Source organism: Odocoileus virginianus, chromosome 14 (assembly GCF_023699985.2).
Source record: "Odocoileus virginianus isolate 20LAN1187 ecotype Illinois chromosome 14, Ovbor_1.2, whole genome shotgun sequence".
Taxonomy (NCBI): Eukaryota; Metazoa; Chordata; class Mammalia; order Artiodactyla; family Cervidae; genus Odocoileus; species Odocoileus virginianus.
In genome coordinates, this window is record NC_069687.1 from 45,417,290 (window position 1) to 45,442,249 (window position 24,960).

At 42.3% G+C, this 24,960-nt stretch overlaps 2 long non-coding RNA genes across 2 annotated transcripts; one reads left to right on the forward strand and one right to left on the reverse strand.

Annotated features, from left to right (window-relative positions):
* On the forward strand, nucleotides 1-23,463 carry LOC139038190 (uncharacterized). Its single transcript, XR_011491116.1, has 3 exons — nucleotides 1-414; nucleotides 3,232-3,377; nucleotides 22,138-23,463. It is a non-coding gene; the product is annotated as an uncharacterized lncRNA (long non-coding RNA).
* Nucleotides 11,901-18,734, reverse strand: LOC139038189 (uncharacterized). The gene is made up of 2 exons (XR_011491115.1): nucleotides 18,289-18,734; nucleotides 11,901-12,411 (listed from the first exon to the last, which is right to left on the reverse strand). It is a non-coding gene; the product is annotated as an uncharacterized lncRNA (long non-coding RNA).
* Nucleotides 23,464-24,960: the final 1,497 nt, after the last annotated feature.

Consider the following 24,960-nt stretch of genomic DNA (forward strand, 5'->3'; position numbering starts at 1 on the left):
TTGTGGGTAGAAAGAAAATGTTCGTGCAGAATCTCAGATTTACCCAGTGCTAACCTACCCCCTCTTTTTAGGAATAGGAGAAAAAGTCTGAGAAATGTACCTCTGACTGAAATAGAGAAAAGAGAGCAATGATGTCAGTGAGAGAGCTTCTAGGAGAGTGAAGTCAGACAGATGGATGATGCCACAGCAGACACTCTTGGGACTGAATACTTCCATAAGAGGGGCATATGGGGCAAAAAGGAGAAGGAAATGGCAACCCATTCCAGTATCTTGCCTGGAGACTCCTGTGGACAGAGGAGCCTAGTGGGCTGCTGTCTATGGGGTCGCACAGAGTCGGACACGACTGACCTGACTTGGCAGCAGCAGCAGGAGTGTGGGGGAAAAGGACATGAGAACTGAAATTTTGCTGTGATGGTGAGTGCCTGGCTGTCAGACTCTGTTCTCACTCCGACCTGAGTCTGACATTTTGAGTGATTAGAAGTTTGAATGGGGGCTATTAAATTCAGATTAGTCCAGAGGAAGGCTGTCCTGACAAGGGTTAAAGCCCCGTCTCTGCTAATCAGCAGCTTTTCCCACCTTCAGGCCTCTCGGTACAGCAATCCTTGCCTGCCGCTTCCAGCAGGTCTAGTGTCTCCACAAAGATAACTCGAGTCTTGAGGAGGGTCCAGTGGATTGGGCCTCCTCCTCCCCCAATCAGATCTCTTCTTTTCTGTCTGAATTATATGCAATGCCATCCCTAGGGTCAGAGCACCTTTCACACTCTTGTTCAGACTCTTAAGAATCTTCCCTAAAATTTCGTTTGTATCCATCTGCCCTGAGTGCATTTTGTTGACACCCTGAGTACAATCTGAATCTTGGGAAGCATTCTCAGAGCATTCTGTATCAGGAATTGGAGTGGGGAGGGATTGAGGGTGGGATAAATTCTAAGAGGCACAGATGGGATAGAAACAGGTATCACCATTAGTGTTCCCTGAGATTAAGTGACAGACGGCTGGGATAGTGGAAGAGGCACACCTAACATCCTCGGTAAGTAAGCAGAAGTGTGAGTGTGGAGAGAGTAAGTGGGAAGCATCAAGAAGGCTGCTTCACAGCTAAATATTCCTCCTTCAAAATCCTTTTAGTTTTTGATGTGATAAGTAGAGAATTTTTGCTACAAATCCTTATGGCTATGATAAAACTATTAACAGAATATTTTGGAAATAATGTTTTATTAATTCATATTGCTACTCTTTTGAGAAAGGATATAGAAACTGAACGGTACAGCATGAATAATAATTAGAAATAAAAGAATAAGGACAACACAAAACAGAGCCAGGAATGTAACTAAAAATGCACACCATAATTATTAGTCATGACCTGGGTGCAGATTTAACTTCAGGCTGACCAGCAACCAACTCAAAGTGGGAGGTGTGACTGGTTATGCAGTTTACATAGTTGATAAGATAAAAAAAAGCCAGTGGCCCAAAATAAGTAAACCATTCTTTGTACTAAGACCTGACAAATTCTTTGGAGAGTCTCCTGGATAGGACAGTGTGAAACACTGACATGGATTCTCCAGGGAAAAATACTGGACTGGGTTACCGTTTCCTACTCCAGGAGATCTTCTGGACCAGGATCAAACCCATGTCTCTTATATCTCCTGCATGGGCAGGCAGGTTTTTTACCACCAGTGCCACTTGGGAACCCCATATTTTTTAGGAGATACAATGACAGAATCTTTTAGTCCAGCAAGTTGTACTCAGGGGAAAGGTGGGTGGTGGTAGTGGTGGGCTCTTTGAAATATCAGTACATGTTCACAACTGTGAAAAGCCACCAAATATTGCCAATATAGGAAATTTCAATGTCTCAGTGAGGAAAAAACATTAATAGTCCATTTTTCTAGAAGAAGGAGAAAGTTCTACCTTCAGAGCCCTATCATTGTTCTTTCTCCAATCTATGGTATGCAACGTGTGTGTGCACACACATACACACATACACAAACACACACACACAGAGACACACACACTTCTCAAATTCACATTCCATGTCTTGGATGAATGAGGGAAAGGGTATACTGTAATTGTTTTTAAAATTAAAAAGGAGCCACTAATTAAAATTACTGCAAACTGACACTAGGCAATAAATTATAATTAAATATTACCTATTCTTTTGCAACAGTGGAGTCAGATTCTGTGGGTACTGAAGTTTATATAGCTTTGGGCACTCTTGTTAAGATAACATAAAATTATGAAAAACACGGGCATGAAAATAGATAAAGAGAAAATAAATCACAGCAAATGACTAGAGCTGTGGAGATTTCAGTTCGTTCTTTCTGAAATTAGGCAGTTTACCAGAAACGCTTACATAGAAACGTTTCCTCCCTTTTCCACCATCAAGTAACCCCCAGCACTCACAGGGGCCTCTGCAAGTAAGGGACCCTGAAGCTTAACTGACATTAATTCATGGCTTAAGAGAAAATCCTGTCCTTGGTTCCCATCACTAAGTCCATCATCTTTTCCTAGAAGATGAAGCTTCTTCCTTCCTCTGTTAATGCAAACTTTGAACTGTTATTGACAAGTCCCCCAAAGAAATCAATGCCTTTATTTTCTTGAAAATGACTTCATATCCATCTGGAAAATAGAATAGCTCCCAGACTCATTCTTTTTAAAGTGATCCTTTGCCCTCACTCATAGCTCTAAATACGGCTCTTTGGCTGTCATGTGAGAGAATTTCCAGAGAAGTTTTTTGGGGCCAAAGAGGAGGAATGTGAGATTGGCTCTGCTCTGTGAGGCAAACAGCGGGAAGCTGGGAAAGTCTCTGAATGTGTCTTGTGTACATCTTGTCCTGTCTTCAAATCAATTTTACTTTTGTTTCTTGGATGAAAAGCTGTAAGCTGCCACTGAGGAGCTGTGAGAATGTTGACTTCAGTTTTGTAACAAATGAATTTGAACGTGGAAAAGCCAGATGGAAAAACAGTCTCCAATCTGAAAAGCGAAAGGTAAAATCTACTTCTAGAAAACTATTGCCTATGACTTGGAGAAAAACTAGAATTATTGTAAAAATGATGCCAGTTTTGTTGAGTTTCCTCTCACTTCTTGTAATTTTACTCTGGGATTTAAGCAGTGTTAGCATATTTGCCACACAATAGATTTCCTGTAGTAAGAGGAAAAAGTCATAGGTTGAGTTTATCTGAAGGAAGGCAAGGCCCTCTGATGATTAACGCAAAAATGAAATGTGGTCAGATTTTTTTAGAAGTCAGCCATCAGTTTAACCCAGGAAGATCCCTCCTACATGGCCGTGGATCCTTGCAGTAACTGAGCCCCTGGCAGCTGCTTCATGGAAGTGATCCAGTTCAGGTCCCTGGGAGGTGGTATATGATGAGCAACTCCTCGGTGATTGTGAGTACTCAGGGGAGGTAGGGCTCTGAGCCAGGGCTGGAAAGCAAAGCCTGAGGTTCTCAGGCCTGAGAGTTAATCTTCTGGTCCATGGGTCTCTGCAGAAATTGAGGAACCCTTTTAGAACTGATACTTTTGATTAGGCAGCCACAGGGCTGCCAACTGGAATGTATCAAACTGATTGACCAATGAGTTTTATAGGAGATCTGAAAAGGAATGAAATGGGAAACAGTGTACATGAAGGAAATAAAGAAAAGAAAGAAAGCAGAAAGAAATTCAAGCTCAAAGTCTGGAGAAGAGACACCGACTGTTCTGAAGTATACAACCACATGAATTCTCAGTATACACAGACTAGTGTCGAAGAGGTCTGACCTGGATAAAAACTTAAAGAATTCATTCATTTTTAGAGTTAACATAAATTTACTATTTTAAGACCTGTTCCTTAACCATTAAATAACTGAGAAAACAACTAGAAATCCTCCTGGGATGGCTTAAATGCCTAAAGGGAAAAAAAATTGTGATCAGTTCAGTTCACTCAGTCATGTCCAACTCTTTGCGACCCCATGGACTGCAGCATGCCAGCTTCCCTGTCCATCACCAACTCCCAGAACCAACTCAAACTCATGTCCATCATGTCGGTGATGCCATTCAACCATCTCATCCTCTACTGTCCCCTTCTCCTCTCGCCTTCGATCTTTCCCAGCATCAGGGTCTTTTCCAATGAGTCAACTCTTCGCATCACGTGGCCAAAGTATTGGAGTTTCAGCCTCAGCATCAGTCCTTCCAATAAATATTCAGGGTTGATTTCCTTTAGGATGGACTGGTTGGATCTCCTTGCAGTCCAAGGGACTCTCAAGAGTCTTCTCCAACACCACAGTTCCAAAGCATCATTCTTCAGTGCTCAGCTTTCTCTGTGGTCCAGCTCTCACATCCATATATGACTACTGGAAAAACCATAGCTTTGACTAGACAGCCCTTTGTTGGCAAAGTAATGTCTCTGCTTTTTAATAGGCTGTCTAGGTTGGTCATAGCTTTTCTTCCAAGGAGCAAGTATCTTTTAATTTCATGGCTACAGTCACCTTTTGTAGTGGTTTTGAAGACCCCCAAAATAAAGTCTCTCACTGTTTCCATTGTTTCCCCATCTATTTGCCATGAAATGATGGAACCAGATGCCCTGATCTTAGTTTTCTGAATGTTGAATTTTAAGCCAAACCTTTTCACTCTCCTCTTTCACTTTAACCAAGAGGCTGTTTAGTTCTTCTTCGCTTTCTGCCATAAGGGTGGTGTCATCTGCGTATCTGAGGTTATTGATATTTCTCCTGGCAACCACAAAGTTGTGATGAGGGCAATTAATCGTTCTTATCTAAATATATGCTGCCAAAATACTTTAAGTACTTGAAAACAGTTGGTTTCCTTCAGAAGTCTAAACATGATTTTGGCATTTGTTCTGTAGATCTTAATTTTCAAAATACTATAGATTTAGAATATATCTTGAAATTATTCTGCACTCTTTCTTTTTAGCAGGATGAGCAAGAACATGGTCTTATTCCATGTGGAATACATGTAGCAATAATAACAATTATTATAGCAATAATAATTTTGGTTTCCCATTTTTGTATTTACTATGTACCAGCCTCTGTACTGATTTATTTTTGCTTATGCTTTTTTTTTTAAAATCAGGTTTTTTGTTTTTATCACATCATGTGGGATCCTACTTCCCTGACCAGGGATGGAATCTGTATCCCCTACAATGGATACAGAGAATCTTAACCACTGGACTGCCAGGGAAATCCCTGTATATGCTTTTTGAGATTACATTTTTTTTAAAGTTGGTCATCTCCACCCAGCAAAAAAATGTATAAGAAATTGAAGAACATAGAGTGAGAAATACCATAAGTAATTCTCCTCTCCTTTCTTGTTCCCTAATCTTTCCCCCAGAATCCAGTAGGTTCACCAGTCTCTCCTGTTCGCCTTCCAAGTTATTGTGCTGAGCATTTAAAATAAGTGATTTCATTTTATCCTCACCACAACCCTATGTGGCAACTATTATTATCATGTTTATTAATAGATGAGGAAACTGAAGCACAGAGAGAACTTGCCCCACATCACAAGAAAAGTAGGAGAACCAGGATCAAAATTCACAGCAGTGTCATCGCCACAGTACTTCCTTCCTGCTATCTTCACTCCAGATGGCCGCCAAGCCTGGCCTCCACTGTCTCTCTCCTCTTGTCTAAATCCTACCAATCGTTCAGGACCCCGGTCATAGTATTACTACTACTGACATTTACTGCGTGCTTTCTGTGTACCAGGCCCTTACACAAACACACACAGTCTTACTTAATCCTCACTGAGCCCTATAAGGCATGTGTTATTATTATCCTCATTTAACAGAAGTGAAACTGAGACTTAGAAAGTCACACAGCTCACAAGCAGCAGAGACCAGAGTCAGGCAGGATGGTCTGGTTGAGGCCCTTGCCTCCCAGCTCAGACCCACCCACCCTCACCAAGCTCTCCCTGACCTGCTGTGTTTCACTCCTCTCAGAAAGCCTCAACACTTTTCCTCACAAACCAACATGGTATTAGCTAGCAAACCATCCTGTATTATTCTCTGCAATTCAGCATTCTAGAGTCTTCTCTTTCAACTTTGCTGTCCACCCCCGGAGAGCAAAGTCTCTATTTTTAATGCTCAGTCAATTATGCTTAGCAAGTGCCTGGTGAACGGTAAGCGCACAACACACAATTGGGGTGTTTTATTATTAAAAAATATCTTAGCTCCATGTGAGCAGTTGTAGAAATCCTAATGAGATCTTACAAAATAGAAAATGGACTCATGAAAATGAGCTCTTTAAACTTCTGTCTGGAATGATGTCATCAGCATATTTAACTTTTGAAAAATCAAATCAATGAGCACTAGAGAAAGTGAGATGAAAAAAGTCAGTTTAGAGAGTGCAGTGATTCTGTCCGTGGGCGTGCACCAGGACCCTGCAGCCTGGCTCTGCTGGATGGGTCTCCATTCCAGGGGCTTTTCAGAGTGTGGTGCAATGCTACCTTCCCTCTGGTGTGGTTCTATTGCTTCTACTGTGCTGTGCTGGGTTTTGTTTATTTTTTTGTGTTTTTAAATATTTATACAACACAGCCTTTAAATACAAGTTGACTATTTTATCTGGTGTTTAACTGAGGACACTGAACTGGCTTCAAATGCTAGAAGATAATCCAACCATATATCCTTCTTTTAGGAAAATTAAAGCGTTTCTACTTTTGGAACCCAACTGCAGTTTAAGATGCTACAACACTGTACTTTGTATCTAAGAACAAAGATGGTCCCTAGACAGGAAAACTTCAGATCCTTTTAGTTTACTTGCTCCAATATTGGGCAAATAAATTTGCAAACTACTTTCCACAGTGAAAAAAGATCTCTGTGTGAAATGAGGTTGTTTTTGTTTTGTATTAGTTTGCCTTTTCTCTTTGCAGTGACTCCTCTCAACTTGCAAATTAACCCTCATCATGGGTGAGGCCTTTGCTTAAGAAACTTACAACAACACACTCTGATAAGTCAACTTAGCATAAACTTCCAAGTAAAGGGAACCCCCGCTGGGTGGAATATTGGGTTAGAAGTTCTCCAAATTTCCTCCCAAACCTCACTCTGTAATGATATTCCAGCAGCCCTAAATTTACTAGAACAAAGTTTTCTGAGTAATTGATGGTCTCTTTCCTTTAACCAAGCACATTAGCTGCTCTCCAGACCCTCAGGTCCTTTGGTAGCTGGATCATCAGCTGCACTTTGGGCCACTTTGCAGGGCTGTGGGGACTACTGCTCAGACCTGCAGGGACATATTTAACCTGCTGATTTTGGGGTGGCCCCAGTTACTTACTGCTCTTGTCTGCCTTTTGTTAGCTCAGCGTAACCACAAGTGGATAGTTAAATTTAAGGAAGATTAAGTGTTATTTGAAAATATTTGTATCCTGGAACCCCAGGCAAGGGTGGAGGTCTACTTTGGAGCCCTCTGAAAGCAGAACAGACTTCTAAACTTTGAGCACAGGGCCTCTCATCAGAAAAGCAGGACACCAGTCTGGGTGAGGAAAACTTGCAGGGGAAGGCTACCAGCCCTTGCCTCGATGTTTGGGGCTGCCTGATAGTCTCCGTGTCTCCTTAACGCTGTCTTGCCTTGTTGTGACCCTTTTCTGACTTTGTTTAGAAATGATTTTCTTGACGCACTACCCAGAGACCCTCAGTTAAACCTTCATTCTCCTTCTCAGGGGCATATTGCCATGAACAGGCTTAAAAAGCCATATCCTCTGACAATTTCCTTCCCCATACCTCACTTTCCGCCTAGTCTCACAACTCTTGTTCCCCAAATCTGAGTGTACTTTCTTGATAAGCGAGGTGGGCCAGTTATAGGACTGCCCAGTAAGGCTTCCATTTATCAAGCCTCAGCCCAAGTGTAGTTTCCTTCAGGAGGCCGCCACCCCCTCAAACACCAACTCCCAATTCCCACTCACCTGAGACCATACTCCTCTCTCGCTCACACGGCACCTGCCTCGATACACTGATCTATGTGGGACCCGGTCTGTCTACTTCTCTGCCTTACACCCTGAGCTGTTACCTCAACAACTGGGTTTTATTCATCCTTACCCACAGTTCCTGCAAGTAATGTTTTGGGGGATAATCGACCCGCCTGGGGAGTTTTTCTCTCATTTTCCTCAGCTCTCACATTTTTACACTTTCATACGTTTTCATATAAACAGAAATATAGAACAGTATACAGTGAGTACGCATTTATCTAGATTTACCGTTTTACTAATTGCTTACATCTTGCCATATTTATTTCACCTGCTCTTCTTTGCTCAGCTATTTCAAAGTGAATTTCAGATTTATTAACATTTTACCCCTAAATACTCATACATCTCTGAAAATAATGACATTTTCTGACCGAACCATAATACCATTTTCACACATATTCATATTATCATACCTAATAAATAGTTCCCAAATGTCACCATTGTCCCCAAAAGATTTCTTATGACTGGTTTATTTAAACTAGAATCCACTCCGGGTGTGCCTTGGTAGGTCCTTGACCAACCAATTGGAGACATTCACCTATTATGTTCCTAAGTCTCTTTTTCAACAGTCCTTCCCCTCTTTCCCATGTTTATTGACTTGTTGAAGAAATCCAGCCAATTCTATCAAAAGTCCCACTTTCTTGTTGTTGTTTAACTTTGCCAGACTTCCGAGGTGAGCTGACCTAAGGAGGAACCGCAGACACCGCTGCAGGAGTCTCCTCCATGGCAGGGACCTCCCCCTCTATCCTCTTCTTTGTTCTCATCATCGTGGCACAAATCCTTGAGGCATCAAGACCAAAGAGTTACCCTGTTCTCTCACACCTTCTGCTTGGACGTCCCTTTCCTGTCCTTGCCGTCAGCTAGTGAGAGCCTTCCAACAAAGCAGGGGCCTGCATAGCTCTCCCATCCCTGCCAGCAACAACCACACGAGACCCTGGCACCTGTAAAACATGCTGGGGAGAAAGTCTTTGAACTTAGGACTCTCGAGTCCCCATGAATGAATCTTTTCATCATCAGTAGCAGCAACCAGCAGCCACCATTTTGAATGAAGTTAAACTCTCTCCTTTTTATGCTGTTCATGGGGTTCTCCAGACAAGAATACTGGAGTGGTTTGTCATTCTGTCCTCCAGTGGACCACACTCTGTCAGAACTCACCACTATGACCCATCCATCTTGGGTTGCCCTGAGTGGCATGGCTCATAGGTTTATTGAGTTACTCAAGCTCTTTCACCATGACAAGGCTATGATCCATGAAGGGGCTTCAACTGACTGGTTCAAAATTGGGAAGGGAGTACGACAGGATGTATATTGTCATCCTATTTATTTAACTTTTATACAGAGTACATCATGTAAACTGCCAGGCTGAATGAATCACAAGCTGGAATCAAGATTGCAAGGAGAAATATCAACAACCTAAGATATGCAGATGATACACTCTAATGGCAGAAAATGAAGAGGAACTAAAGAGTCTCTTGATGAGCTTGAAAAAGCAGAGTGAAAAATCTGGCTTAAAACTCAACAGTCAAAAAACTAAAATCATGGAATCTGATCCCATCACTTTATGGCAAATGGAGAAATAGTGGAAGGAGTGACAGATATTATTTTCTTTGGCTCCAAAATCACTGTGGGTGGTGACTGCAGCCATGAAATTAAAAGTCACTTGCTCATTGGAAGAAAAATTATGACAAACCTAGACAGTATATTAAAAAGCAGAGAGATGACATTGCCAACAAAGATCCATATAGTCAAAGCTATGTTTTTCCAGTAGTCATGTACAGATGTGAGAGTTGGATTATAAAGAAAGCTAAACATTGAAGAACTGATGCTTTCAAATTGTGGTGCTGGAGAAGACTCTTGAGAGTCCCTTGGACTGCAAGGAGATCAAACCAGTCAATCCTAAAGGAAATCAACCCTGAATATTCATTGGAAGGACTGATGCTGAAGCTCCAATACTTTGGCCATCTGATGGGGAGAGCCAAATCATTGGAAAAGACCCTGATGCTGGGAAAGATTTAAGGCAAAAGGAGAAGAAGGCAGCAGAAGATGAGATGAATAGATAGCATGACTGTCTCAGTGAACATGAATTGGAGCAAACTCCAGGATATAGTGAAGGACAGGGAAGCCTGGAGTGCTGCAGTTTATGGGGTCGCAAAGAGTCAGACACAACTGAGCAACTGAACAACAACAAGCTCTCCTTCAGTTTCCATGAAGTCAATGCTGTTTAGTCACTAAGTCACGTCCAACTCTTATGATCCCATGAACTGTAGCCCTCCAGGCTTGTCTATCCATGGGGTTTCCCAGGCAAGAAAACTGGAATGGGTTGCCATTTCCTTCTCCATAAAGCCAATAAACCTTTTAAATTCATCCCTGGAAAAGAGCCTGCTTTCTATGTGATGTCAGGTCCAGTAGTGCCACCACCACTCTCTTGCCCCAGAGAGTTTGTCTCCAGGCGGAAAATCATTCCCACTGGCTCCTGCTGGCAACAAAGAGATTTCCACTGATTTGATGGAGAAACATGACGGGATTTAGTCTCTGCTGTAAAGTCAATAAACAATTGTCTTGGCTGAGATGCTCCAGCAAATCACCCAGGAAGAGCAGGATCTACTTTCCATTTCAGAGGGATGGGTGGAGGTGGGAGGTGGTGGGCAGCTTGGAGTGAGGAGAAAGAAGGAAGTTGATGGGGAGGCTGGGAACAGCTGTGGGTTTAAATTGGAAGTTCTAGGCCACAGGCAGTCAGAGAACATGAAAATTCAGGCAAACAGAGGATTCCTGAAAGTGTTCATCCCGCTTTAGGGGAAGAGAGGAGTGGAGGAGGACAGTCATGGCAGCAGAAGTTGTGGGTTAGAAACCCTGGAGGGACAGTTCCAGCCAGCCTGATATGAATATGTTTACTTTGGCTCTGTGGAATTTCTAGTTGTTTATTTTTTTAACAAGGAAAAAACTCTCCAACAACTCATGTCTAGCGGTGGAGCAGGTCCTGAACGTGGCAAAATGCCTGATACTGAAGGGGAGAAACAAGAGGACTTTATGATTTCACAGGCTTCCCTGGGGGCTCAGCTGGTAAAAACCCACCTGCCAATGCAAGAGATGCAAGAGATCTGAGATCGACCCCTGGGTCAGGAAGATCCCCTGGAGAGGGAAATAGCAACCCGCTCCAGTATTCTTGCCTGGAAAATTCCATTGACAGAGGAGCCTGGTGGGCTACAATCCATGGGGTTGCAAAGAGCCATACTTTCACACAAAATTCTCAACTGGGAGATTATAGTTAAACCTTTTCATTTCCTGGCTTTTCCTTTTCCTAACTCTGTTTCCTGTTTTCCCTTTTCGCTGTGGTGTTCCCTTCCCTGCCCCCCAAGACACAGACACATTCCATTCTCTGGCAAAATCAGAGCATTATTTGGTTTTGAAATAGTCACTGCGGAAGTTTATGAAATCTTTTTCTCTAGGTTTCATTAAGGCGGATCTGAGCCTGTCTCTTTTGCAACAGCGTAGGGAGGGGGTGGGGAGGGTGCTGGTGAGAGATCAGGTGACCCCTCCAGGACTCCCCTCTTTGTGGCACAATAGCAACTTGATCCCCAGAGTGGGGAGAGAGGGCAGGACTGGTAGAAACTTCTGTGTTCCCTCCTCAAGATCCAGTGGGAGGCCTGGGCTTTCTGGCAGGTCACTTGGCCTCCACTTTGCTGCATGGTTGATTTGGAAAGCAGATCGCTGAGAACAGCAAGGAAAGCTGGAACCTTGAAAATCCCTTTTATGTGAGGGCCTTCCTAATGCACAATCAGGGATGGATCTGGATCACCTGGGCATGCAGAGGGCCCTACCACTTTCTGATGTCAGCCATGTGGGGTGGGAGCTCCCTTTCCTGTAGGAAGCCACTGTGGGAAGTGGGGCCTCGGAGTTTCAAACAGCTTTGGCCTTCTGTAAGTACATTAGGAAGCTAATGTAATGGAATGTAATGGAAATCATCACTTGAGCTTTAAAGCAGATTAATACTTTATTTGAAGGCAATGAATACAGAAAATAGTCTAAAGGTTTTGTGAAACCAACAAAAACAAAAAGGGTGTTGGTGGGAGAGGGAGGGAGAGAGTGGTTGGAGTTTGTGTCTTTAAGTTCTGGATAATATGCAGTGTGAGTTTCAGGAAGTTGACTTGGTTGTCTATGTGAATTGCACTTGCCCTTTCTGGACTTCTATCTTTAGGTTCTTTCTTCCTGTTCTTTAGCCTCTGCTTCTCTGAGGTCAGCCCCCCACTTCTTCAATAATTCTTTCCTGGGCCACCAGAGCTTCTTGGGCTTTAGAAAACCCTCCCTTCTCTGTCCTTCCCCAATGTTCTTGTGACTGAAGGCTCACTGGGCACACAGCAGTCATTCCTATGATCTGAGCTGGCGCCCAGGAGAATAGCTGTGCTGGTCCCCACGCTGTTCCCTGGAGCTTGGAAGGCATCTCCTGGGCCTACAGCTGTGGCTAGGACATAAGACCTACCTGTTAAAGGAAGGAAAGAGAAGCACTTAATGACAAGTTTTGTTTTGTCTTGTTTTCTAGTTATAAGTGAAATCACTATCAGAGAAAAATTTGATTGTAAAATTGGCATCTTTTTCTCTCCCAATACACACACACACACACACACACACACAAAGTTGTTGTTCAGTCACTAAGTGAAAGTTTCTCAGTCGTGTCCAACTCTATGTGACCCCATGGGCTGCATAGGTCCATGGAATTCTCCAAGCCAGAATACTGGAGTGGGTAGCCTTTCCCTTCTCCAGGGAATCTTCCCAATCCAGGGGTAGAACCCAGGTCTCCCGCATTGCAGGCAGACTCTTTACCAGCTGAACCACAAGGGAAGCCCTAAGTCGCTAAGTCGTGTCCAACTCTTTTTCAACCCCATGGACAGAGGGGCCTAGTGGGTAGCTCCTCTGTCCATGGGATTTCCCAGGCAAGAATACTGGAGTGGGTTGCTGCTTCCGTTTCCAGGAGATCTTCTAGACCCAGGGATCAAATCCAGCTCTCCTGCATTGGCAGACAGATTCCTTACCACTGAGCCACCTAAGTATAATCTGTTGGGGAATTTTTCTTCTCTTCTACATTGTAAGAGAAAATAAAAGCCCCTAGAGAGAAACTCCCTCAAAATCTTGCCACACATCTGCAAGGATGCTTGTCTTCCTCCTCTCCTTCCATCACAGTTGAAGTGATTGCTCATTGCCAAGGTCGTTGTAAGGCTCTATATTTCTCTTGCAGTCTGATAGACTGCTCCACTGCAGATCTCTCCTCTCTCCTGCTGCCTCACTTGCTACCGATTCCTTTCACTAGTTTTTAAGCAAGCCCAAGTTGTTTAAAGTTATTTCTCCTAGCCTAAAAATAGTATCTTCCGCAGCTTCTACATTCCTTTCCAATGTATTAATATTTTCATAATTCTATATTTTTTTTGAGATCTAGACAAATTTATTGAAACATAAAGGGTGTTAGCGGAGAGGTCATTGAATGGTATGTTACATCAGGCCACATACTGCTATATTTTTGATACTCTGGCATTTGAAGCCTTGCTGACCAGGGAAGGCTTTCTCTGCCCCTCCCCCACCCCCACAGGGATAACTAATTCCTAGAGATATAACACTACTCACTTGAGAGTGTACTTTTTCTATGCAAAGGAACTAGTTCCAGAGCCCATACCCCAACCACCTCCTTTACTGGTTTTCACAGGGTCCTTACACTTGGCCCACTATCCTCCTGCCCTAATCACCCCAGGGCCAGATACTAGAGGACTGGAAACAGCCTCTATGAGAGCCTACTAAAATTTTTTCAACTAACCAATCCTAAACCTTCTTACCCTGTGTTGCTTTTCTTTCCTGTAAAAAACCATAATCAAATCTCCTGTCTATGTTTTCCCTCTCTTTATTCCTCCTGGGCTTCCCTGTAAGACCCTGTGAGGCCTGGCGCCCCACCTCTTGAAAACAATGAATAACAAATTGTCTTTTTGATGGCAGTCATCTCCTGATCTGTTGGTCTCACATTACTGGAATAATAATGAAACCTATATTTTAAAACAGTCACCTATCTCCTTGTCATTTAGTCGCTAAGTTGTGTCCAACTCTTTTGAAACCCCATGGACTATAGCCTGCCAGGCTTCTTTGTCCATGGGGTTTCCCAGGCAAGGATATTGGAATGGGTTGACATTTCCTTCTTCGGGGATCTTCCTGACCCAGGGATCAGACCTGCATCTCCTACACTGGCAGGCAGGTTCTTTACCACTAGGGAAGTTTACTTCCTCATCTGGTTCTCTCTGGCTTCAGTCAAGTGTATTGAAACAGATGTCTGTACTCACCATCACCACTTCCTTATCCTCCACTCTGAAATTCTCCTTGAAATCTGGCCTCTGTTCAAACATTCCTCTGCTACCTCTCCTACCAAGATCACTAATAACACTGTTGCTAAATTTTAAGGTTTTTTTCCCTGACATTATCTGATTTGAGCTTTAAGCATCATCTGATACTAGTGACTACTATCTCCTTGAAACTGTCCTCCCTTGGTTTAGTGATATTCATATTTTCCACTATAATTTCTTAGAATCCTTTGTGGGTTCCATTTCTGTTATCTGTTCATCACAGAAGCCACAGAAAATTCAGTAGTGTGCTTTCATCTCCACATGGATGTCCTACTGGCATTTTAGATTGGGAACTTCCTAAAGTGAGCTCATCATCTCCACCCTTGAGCCTGTTCCCAGTGTCCCACCCCTCCCCACCCCGCCCTGTGCTCCCTTTCTTAGTAAATAGTGACATCATCGTTGAGTTGTCCTAGTCAGAATCCTGATGTCACCCTCAGCTCCTCCCTCCACGTACCCTGAATCCAGTCAATCATCAAGACCCATTCATTTTACATCTTGAATATTTACAATCCCTTTATTTCTATCCCCAATGCCTCTGTGTTCATTTGAGTTACTGTATCTCTCACCTGGTTAATGCAGCAAACTCCTGACTACCTTCTGTTCTTCATATTGCAGCTGGAGATCTTTCTGTGCATTCGCATCAGGGCATAAGCAACCTGCTATCCCTACTTTATACCATTTTGATGGTGCCTCATTATCCTGCCGATGTTAGGACAAAGTCCAGATTTCTCCCACATCCTCTTCAAGGACCTTCATCTTCTGTTCTTTGTGAGCCTCCCTGGTCTCTTGCCTCATCATCTCTACCCCCACCCCATCATACTAAACTGTTTCCAGTATCTTGGAAGCCCTTTCTCCACTCCCAGCCTTTGTGCAGTTCCTGGGACTCCCTTTCCTTCTCCTCTTCCTGGCTAACTCAAGCTTATTTCTTAGATCCCAGGTTAGAGGTTTAAGTCCGTAATTAAAGCCTTTTCTGATTTTCAGGTGCTCCCGGAGGCAATAGAATCCCTCCACTAAAAATCTCACCACGCTCTGTTGTCAGTGCCTGACTCCTTGCTTGTTTCCCTAATTGTTCCAAGCACCTTGAGGGCAGCCCCGTGTCTCCTTAACTGGACCATTTCCAACACCTTGCCCAGTGCTGGCACAAAGAGTTGTTGAATAAATGACTGTGATTCCAACCAGTGCTTGTGGACAAGAGTGCTTCAAAGACACTGTCTATCCTGAGAACACTAAGATGATTGTCCTCATGCTTCCTTCATCATCAGGAGTAACATTCATTGAGCACTTACTGTGTGTCATGCAATTTTCCAGGGGTAAGGAAAGAAGCCAAACCACTTCCTTGTTCTTCCATTGAAATGACTTTTAAATAAACTCACTTTCATTTTTCTTTTCTTTTTTTCCAGTGGTGATTAAAACTGAGATCATTCTCGTAGAGATTGGTGCATAAAAACCCCAAGGGCTAATCACTGGCTTGAAGCAACACAGACCTCAGGGTGATGGATTATCCATGATATGTTTTGACCGCATGCGTATAGCCATTCATTAGATCCCTGGGAATATTAATGCCAAATCATCACCGCTTAAAAATGTGCTGTCTTAAAAATGTTTAGGGACTGTCTTTTAACTTGTTGAGTTGGACCACGTGTTTCCCATCTCTAGTAATTAAATGAATAGCAAGCTAATAATCTATCTTTTGGTTTGTTTGTAGGCATGCAATTGCTAATATGTACTGGGGAAAAGGAGGTCATTGTGGGGACTGATGATATCATTACTTATGAGTGAGTGGAATTTTTGTTGGTTTTCTAGAGCAAACAGATGTTTACATGTCTGAGCTTTTGAGCATATCTGGCAGAGGCTGAAAAAAACAATGTATCTTGCATTTCTTAACTTGCAGTTGCCATCCCACGAGTCTTTACCCACATTTGTCATAGAACATTTTGCAAAGACCTTATAGGAAGAACCAGGCATTCCTGGATTAAGTTATTCCATTTCTTCTTCATAGAGAAGAAATTGCATTATTTAATGCTTCCTTAAACCACCATTCAGCCTGGGGAGAAAAGGTATCTTAGTTCACTTGGGCTACTATAAAAAAGTACCAGAGGCAGGGTGGCTTATAACAATAGAAATTTTCTCATGGGTCTGAGGCCGGGAAGTTCAAGATCAAGGTGCCAACAGTTGTGGTGTCTGATGAGTGCCAGCTTCCTGGATCAGAGATGGCTGTCTTCTCCCCGTGTTCTCACACAGTGGATGGTGCAAAGGAGCTCTCTGGGATCCTTTTAAGGGCACTAAATTCATGAGGGCTCTACACCCATGACCTAGTCAGGGGTGATGGTATTAGTAAGTGGGGCCTTTTGGAGGTAATTAGCGATAAGGTTAGGAGACTGAAACCTTCATGCCTGGAATTAGTGCTCTTGCAAGAGAAACCCCACAGAGCTCCCTGGCCCCTTCCACCATGTAAGGACCAGTGGGAAGTCACTAGTCTGCAACCTGGAAGAGGGCCTTCACGCAACCATGCTGGCACCCTGATCTCAGATTTCCAGCCCCCAGAATTGTGAGAAATATATTTTTGTTGTTTATAAGCCACCTAGCCTGTGATATTTTGCTCTAGCTGCCCGAATGGAACAAGGTAAATGGATCCTGTCCAAGAGAGCTTCCTAGGGTAGAGAAAGGACCCTAAGAGAAAGGCAGGTGATCAGAATCTTGGGGCAGGTAGAGAAATACCGCAATGGAGACAGAGTGAGATAAGCTTTTAGAAGTCCCACTGGGGAAAGAGGCAGCTGTACCACAGCCGCACCCAGAGGGCAGAGGCTGGAGCACAACTCTGTCAGTCTTGCTAGACTGTTTCTTTGTTCCTCCCTCCACTCTCTCTCCCTGACTCTGACCCCGAGGGGTCTAAAACTTTGCTAGGGAGTTGGAGAAAAGGTGGATAAAGGAGGAGAGAAGAAGCCAATAACACCTAGTTTTTGGTTGCAGGCTCACAAACCTGAAGACAACTTGATCTAGAAATTTAGATAAGAATTAGGTTGGAGTTTCGATGTTAAACTGTTCTGAACTTTTAAAATAACAGGCTGTTCTTGAGCCTGGAACACCTACGGGACCTGCTTGAGTTTTAATCAAAGCCCTGAAACAATGGTCCATGTTTACTATGGAGTGGTGAACAAGATTAAAAGTGTTTTCACGTTCACACTGTCTTGTGACGACTTCTTAGATAAATGGGTTACATACACATTTAGAATGTTTGCTAAAAAAATATTCAGCTCAATACTCTACAGCCTCTTTTCATGTGTATGGACATATCACAGATATGTAATCATAGACTTGTATGGTTGAAAGGATATTTAGACATGTTCTAGTCCAAAGCACTCTGTACATAGGAAAATTGTTTCATTAGGACCTCTTTCAGTTCCAAAGTTCTCTAAGATTTTATGGTACTGATAATCACTCATAGAAGACGTTAAAACAACACTGCTCTCTTAAGAGCATGCATTAGACTATTGTAAAGCAGAATGAAGTAGCCTCTGGTGTTGGGGAGGCACTCAGGATACAGTTGGTTCACTGTTTCTGAAAAGAACATAAAACTGATTGCTTTGTTTGTTTGTTTGTTTTTTTAATGTTGACTGGGGATCTGCCAGCTTAAATAACTGCAGTGCTTGACCAAGAGCCCAGCCTGGGAGGCCAAAGACAGAGAGTCCAAAGATTGCCCTTGTTTTAGACAAGATCATTCCTGTTTACCTTCAGAGAATGTTTGGTCCAGAGATTTAGGCTTCCAAGATGTCAGCTTTTCCATAGAGTGTTGGTTCTGCATCCTTGGATTTTTCTCTCCACTCTAGCAGCAGAGGCAAATCCAGGAGGATCTTTCAAGGACTTTTAGGTAGGAAAAGAGAGGGGTAGGCTATGGCCACACTCTATTAGTCACATTTCCTTCTGAGTTCTCCATTTAACATTACCAAATTGCCTCTCCCTTCCTCCTCAGAATCACTTACCATGTGTAGAATACGACTGGAAGGAGGTGGGAAGAGAAGGCATCTTCTATTGCAGTTTGGTGAGCATCCCATGGTTGATAGAGCCCTAACGATGCTAATAGCTCTCGCTTTCTCTTCTTAGGCCTTCAGTGGTTTTGAAGTAGCAGCAGTGACCGAGTAGTTAAAGTCTCAGAGCAGAGAGGCCATGGTCTGGAGGTGGGTTGTGTGTCAGGATCTTGTATATTCAGACAAACACGGAGAACAGTGACAAGTGCGTGTGGAACTTCCCTGGAGAAATCCCTTGGGCGATAGGAACTGATAGAACCCAGGAGTCCAGCATCTCAATGGCCTTGGGATTGAAGGAGAAGGTTTGAGCAAAAGAGCTCTGTTTCAGCCTTGGGGATTCCCCAGTGCAGTTTCAGGTTGACTGTACTAGGGAGACTCAGCTTATACCAGCTCTGGGCTAATAAGCCTCCCTGGCCTGTAAGAGCTTGCAGGTTTCCTATTGCCTGGGTTGCTGGTTATCAAGAATTCTGATGAAACATTAGCTGTAAAGCAAAGCCAATAACCACTCTGTTGTTTTGCTGATATTTTCCTTTATAGTTACAGGAAATTTTCCAGAAAAAGGGGATCTTAACACCAAAAACCCTCCTGCCCTTCGAACATAATACAATAAATTGACTGAATTGATTGAATAGCTACCCATCAGTTTATTCTCTCTTGGAGCTGCTTGCTGGATGTGATCTGAGCCCAAATGCAGTGAGCACAGTTCTAGATCCAGGCTGTCTGCACCGGAATCCCAACCCTGCCATTTGTAGCTGTGTCACCTTCTTTGTAAAACAACCATAATAATGGTACTTACCTTTTCAGGCTGTTGTGAGGGTTAAACAAGATGACTCCCATAAGTATGTACTAAACTCAGAACAATGGTGGTACATGGTAAATGCCTGAGGAATATTCAACGTTGATCATGAATGGGAGCACTTAGACCAGATCTGATAAGAGGATGCCAGAGAGCAGTAGCTGTATCAGTTCTCCTTTCTTTTATTGTGACTTCAACTACAAATGTCTTTTTTTTTTTTTTGGCTGCTCCATACAGCATGCAAGATCTTAGTTCCCCAACCAGGACTGGAACCCATGCCCCTTGCAGTGGCAGCACAGAGTCTTAACCCCTGGACCACCAAGGAAGTTCCCAAATATAATTTTCTAACATGTTCAGTATCCTCCACTGACCTCCATCTGCTTGTCCTTTTCTTTCTTCTCTTCTTTGCTGAAAGTTTGGATGGCTGTTTCTGTCCCTGATTTTTATTCCTTTCTCCTCCATCATGTACCCTCCAGCTGTAAAAGTCTCCTTTATTTATGCCTGACTCTGGCCTCCAGTCCCCTGCCCGCCATCAAATACCTCCTGAAAAGTTCCTTCTAATGAAATCTTGTCTTTATTGCCCACTTAAAAAATCGCTCTAAATTAAGTGGAGTGGTGCCCTCTGCTTTTCTCTTTCCCCCTCCTTTTATTGTATAAATTCTCAGAGGAAATGAAACCAGCAGAATCTGGACTATTAGCAGCAGCAGTGCCAGTAATTGGGAATCAGATTTTATGGAGTTTCTGGGATATTGAAGGGATAAAGTCAGAGAACAGAACCTAAGATAATTAACAGTTTTCATAATTTCTTTACCTGTATAAATGCAATCTGGAGAATTTGGGTTGGCATCCTCACAGACAATGAGAATAGGCATTTTGTTTTTTTCATAGCTGTAGTTCCCTCACTGGAACAGTGCCCCTAATGGGTGTTCACAACTTTTTTTTCACTTAACTGTTAGCAGCAAAAGGGAATTGGTAAATGGTAAATGAGAACAAGAGAGCATTTATTAAAGATTATTCTCTATCACCACTTTTTATGAATTTTTAATTAAGAGTAAAGTTATTTTAACAAGTTTTTTTCTTTGCATCAAAAAGACACTAGCAAAATTGGAAGGACTAGCATATTTTATAAAAGCATGTGTTTTGAATCTAAATGGCCATTCTTTTTTTTTTTTCATTTATTTTTATTAGTTGGAGGCTAATTACTTTACAATATTGTAGTGGGTTTTGTTATACATTGACATGAATCAGCCATGGAGTTACATGTATTCCCCATCCCAATCCCACCTCCCACCTCCCTCTCCACCCGATTCCTCTGGGTCTTCCCAGTGCACCAGGCCTGAGCACTTGTCTCAGGTACATGGCCATTCTTCTTCATCATATTATTCGTTTTCTTTTAAAAATTGTCAGGAAGACATGTTCTTCAGATACAGTTTAATCAAAAAAAGGCAATTACTCATATGTTCACATTGTTGTTTGTTGTTCAGATTCTTTGATATCTCATGGACTACAGCACACCAGGCTCCCTTGTCCTTCACTATCTCCTGGAGTTTGCTCAAATTCATGTCCGCTGAGTCAGTAATGTTATCTAATCACCTCATCCTCTGCTACCCGCTTCTCCTTTTACCCTCAATCTTTCCCAGCATCAGGGTTTTTCCCAATGAGTCGGCTCTTCGCATCAGTTGGCCCAAGTATTGGAGCTTTATGTTCATGTTGGTGAAATTTTAAAGTAACAAAAATCAGAGCAAAGCATTACATTCTATTATTATGATTTGTAAAATTAACTTTCAAATGTTGAAGATAAGACACACGAGAAGCTTCTTTATGTTTTAAGTTTCATTTCTTGTAAGAACCAGCATTTAACTGAGAACCTGTCAAGAGGTGGATTGTTTTTACACAGTGCTCCATGTCTGTGTGTGCACATCATTGGTCTGAGCTACACACAGCCAGTTCACTATCATCAGAAACTGAAAGTTGATGGGTCTAGGCCTCACCTCTTTCTTTCCTTCTCCTCCTTCCAGGGTCCAAGAGCCCAGACACAGGATGGGTAAATGGTTAAGAGAAATAAGAACACAGAAATCAATTTGTTTTGCTTCTTGTGAGCTGTGGGTGTTAAAAGGTTTGAGAGAAGAGAGAAAGTAATGGATAACTCATTAAAACACTGCCTGTTGATGGAATACCATCAACACCTCTCACTTTCTACTAGTGTAATTCTTGTAAAGGAAAATTGTTGGATCGTGTTCTTCCTGCCCCTCCACCCTGAGAAACTCTAATCTCCACTCCTGACTGGGTTCAGGGCTGGCTGGCAAAAGGATCAGCTTCATCACCTCCTACCCCAGTTCTATTCTTCACGTCCCACAGAGTTTCCGAAGTTGACTCTCTTTTCCTGAATAGGTCTACTGATGAAGAAATGAGGTTAAATTAGCATGAAGTATCAGTTTGAGGAAGAAAAAGTTAGCAATGCCAACACTTTTGATATTGGGGCTGTATTGTCAAATACGTTTTCTTTTTTGCCTAACCAGTAAGGTTACCACTTTATAAGAACCAGTCCAGATTTCTTTATACTCTGACCACTTGTACCACCTACAGAAAGACTCTAGTTTTTACTCACACTCACACACACACACACACACACACACAAAGATTCTGGTTTTTAGTGTCAGAATCTTAAAGAGGTACAATGTTGATACTATGAGTTATCATTTCAGTTTTTTCTTCAAATTAATTTATTCATGTCTAGAGCCTTTTTATTTTTTTATTTTTAGGCTCTGAGAGTGTGACTCTGGGAGGAACAAAAATAGTGAAATAATGTTGAGACAATACTTGGTTTTATTAGAAGATAATTTACTGACTTCAAATCACAAAAATATAAAGAATCAAAACAGAGAGTATATAGCTCAAACAATAACCATTTTTTTCTCTAAGAAATATAGGAAAATCCTTATCATTTAACCCCATATGAACTCGTTATATCTTTTATACTTTACATGTTGTTTTTTTTTTCCCTGCAGCATCTACCGCAATGCAAGCATTAATGAATGTTTGTTGAAAGAATGAATGGCGGCTGATTCACAACAAGCTAAGGCAAAGATGGGGAGACAATGGAAACAGTGACAGACTTTATTTTCTTGGGCTCCAAAATCACTGCAGATGGTGACTGCAGCCATGAAATTAAAAGATGCTTGCTCCTTGGAAGAAAAGCCAAGACCAACCTAGACAGCCCATTAAAAAGTAGAGACATTCCTTTGCCGACAAAGGTCTGTCTAGTCAAAGCTATGGTTTTTCCAGTAGTCATGTACGGATGTGAAACTTGGACTATAAAGAAAGCTTAGCACCAAGGAATTGATGCTTTTGAACTGTGGCATTGGAGAAGACTCTTGAGAGTCCCTTGGACTTCAAACACTTCAGTGTTTGGACAGAACAGACCAGGGATGTGTCTTCTCCTAGCCTCTCACCATCCTCCAGCCTCTTTTCTAGGAATGACCTTTGGAACCATCTTCTCCTCCATTGTCTGCTTCCATGATCAACTAACACTGGTTTTGAGCTTAGTTCCTTATTGCAGATCAACCATGAGCTACCAGATGTGTCAGAATTATTCCCCTGAGGTGGAGGCCACACCAATGCCCTGGTCAACCTGCATCTGCAGGTCTCCTACATTTACCTCTCTCTAGGCATCTATTTTTGACCTTGATGATATGGCTCTAGAATCACTTCTTCCATACGTTGGTTTAGGAGAAGCTGAGGGCTCCACAAGTCTCTTACAGATGCAAAACCAATGCCATAGTTGTGCCCTTTTCCAGGAGGTCCCAAGATGAATGGGTAAAACCCTGAATGCTGTGGTAGCTGCCATGATCCTGGAGAAGAACCCAAACCAGGCCCTTTTAGATCTGCATGCCCGGGATCTTCCCAGGTGACACAGTGTTAAAGAATCCTCCTGCCAATGGAGTAGACATAGGACACTCGGGTTGGACCCCTGGGTGGGGAAGATACTCTGGAGTAGGAAATGGCAACCCACTCCAATATTCTTGCTTGGGAAATTCCATGGACAGAGGTGCCTGGTGGGCTACAGTTCATGGGGTCACAAAGAGTCAGACACAGTTGAGTGACTGAGAACACATTCACATCCTGAGCACACATACACACTGCACGCACATGTGCATAGAGCCTGGCAGACTACAGTCCATGGTGCTGCAAAGAGTTGATTAAGCAACTGAGCATACATGCACACAGTGAGCACACAGGCACGCTGCAGTCAATAGGCACCTTTTAAACCACCTGAAGCTTTCTCTCAAGTTGTGGACCAAATAGAAACAATAAAGAACTTTGCAGAAGAAAAATTTTCTTACGTGTTCTTAATTCTGAAAGATTTCCCCCCCTCCCCCAGATGTTATACCCAGTGGTGTATTGGTAAGCCAGATTAAAAAAAAAAAAAAAAGTATGCCCTGATTTGTAGTGTTTGCCAATTTTCATGGTGAAAATGTTCCCGCCATGGCCAATTTCAAGCTACCAATGATTGAAAAACTAGTTCACCAAATTCCTGAATGTTAGATTCATCAATCAAATCTTGCAAGGTGGTAAGAACTAACTCTAGCACATTCACTGAAACAAAATCCTACTCACTTTGTAAGCCTTTATTAGACTCATACAAAGGGCTTTATGGAAGCTTAATCTTTATCCATAGGTGAAGACAGGATGTGGCAAAGGGAAGGTCGTGCTTGCTAAGCTCCCTAAGATGGAGATTTAATGGTCTAGCTCTCAGAGTTTGAGGGAAGGTATCTTAAATCTCAATTCATTTTTTTTCTTTGTATTACACTGCCCCTCTCCCCTCCCCGCTTGCCCCAAGTCACTTGTTCAGAGAACACTGGGATTGATTTCGTTGAGTGAACTATTTAGACACATGAGAACAGTGCCTTGATTTTCAGCTTTTCTTGAATTCAAAGGTTTGCTTGGCTTTTTCATATAGATCTGACAAAACTCCTCTAATAGGCTCCTTCTAGCTGTAAACTATAATGCTGATTGGCTTCACCTTCTGTTTTTTTGCTTTCTTACATACTTTCAGAAACTTTTGTTTCTGAAACAAAAGTTTTTGTCATCTAGCTCAGCAGTTTAAGTTATGCTTTCAATTGCAGTTGATGTTTGGCTCAATACAATACAAATGGCAGAGCAGGGCTTAGCAGTGAAGTGTCTCTAGTCCCATAGTCCACATACATAATTCCCCAACAGTGTATTCCTGTTTCAGAAACTTCATAAGTGTGGCATACCTTTGGCATAGCCTTCTTTCTGAATTTATTTATTCAGCCTATCTGTCATCCAAGCAAAGTGGAGCTACAGTTAACACTTGTACAAAAAGCCCACCAACCCAGTAATTTTCGCTAGTTTTTGGAAGTTATAGTTCCCCTCCTCATTTTTCTTAGTTTCCTTCAGTAATTACCTGGTTTAACACAGATGTAATTTTTTCCAGTAAACACTTAATTCCAAGGCTCTCATCTCCCTAGAATTAAGCCAATATAAATAGATTTCTGTTCCTCTAGCTTATTATGCCTTCCAAGTCTATTAGGTCACAGCTTGACACATAATATGATTTTAGAAAATCCCACTAAATGACTGATTAGAAATATAGCACTTTCCCCTAAAACAAACATAACCATTGATTTTGATTTTGCCCCTCTTAAAACTGTAATGTTTAAACTGCCCCTCTTTAAACTGTACTGTACTCTTTAAATTGTACTGATGCATGTCTTCTGGCAAGTATATCCTTGTGTCTTAAAGAAGGTCTTTTGAAAATAACCCTTCGGAATCCACCATAGGCTTAAATGAGGTAATTAAGAAGGAAC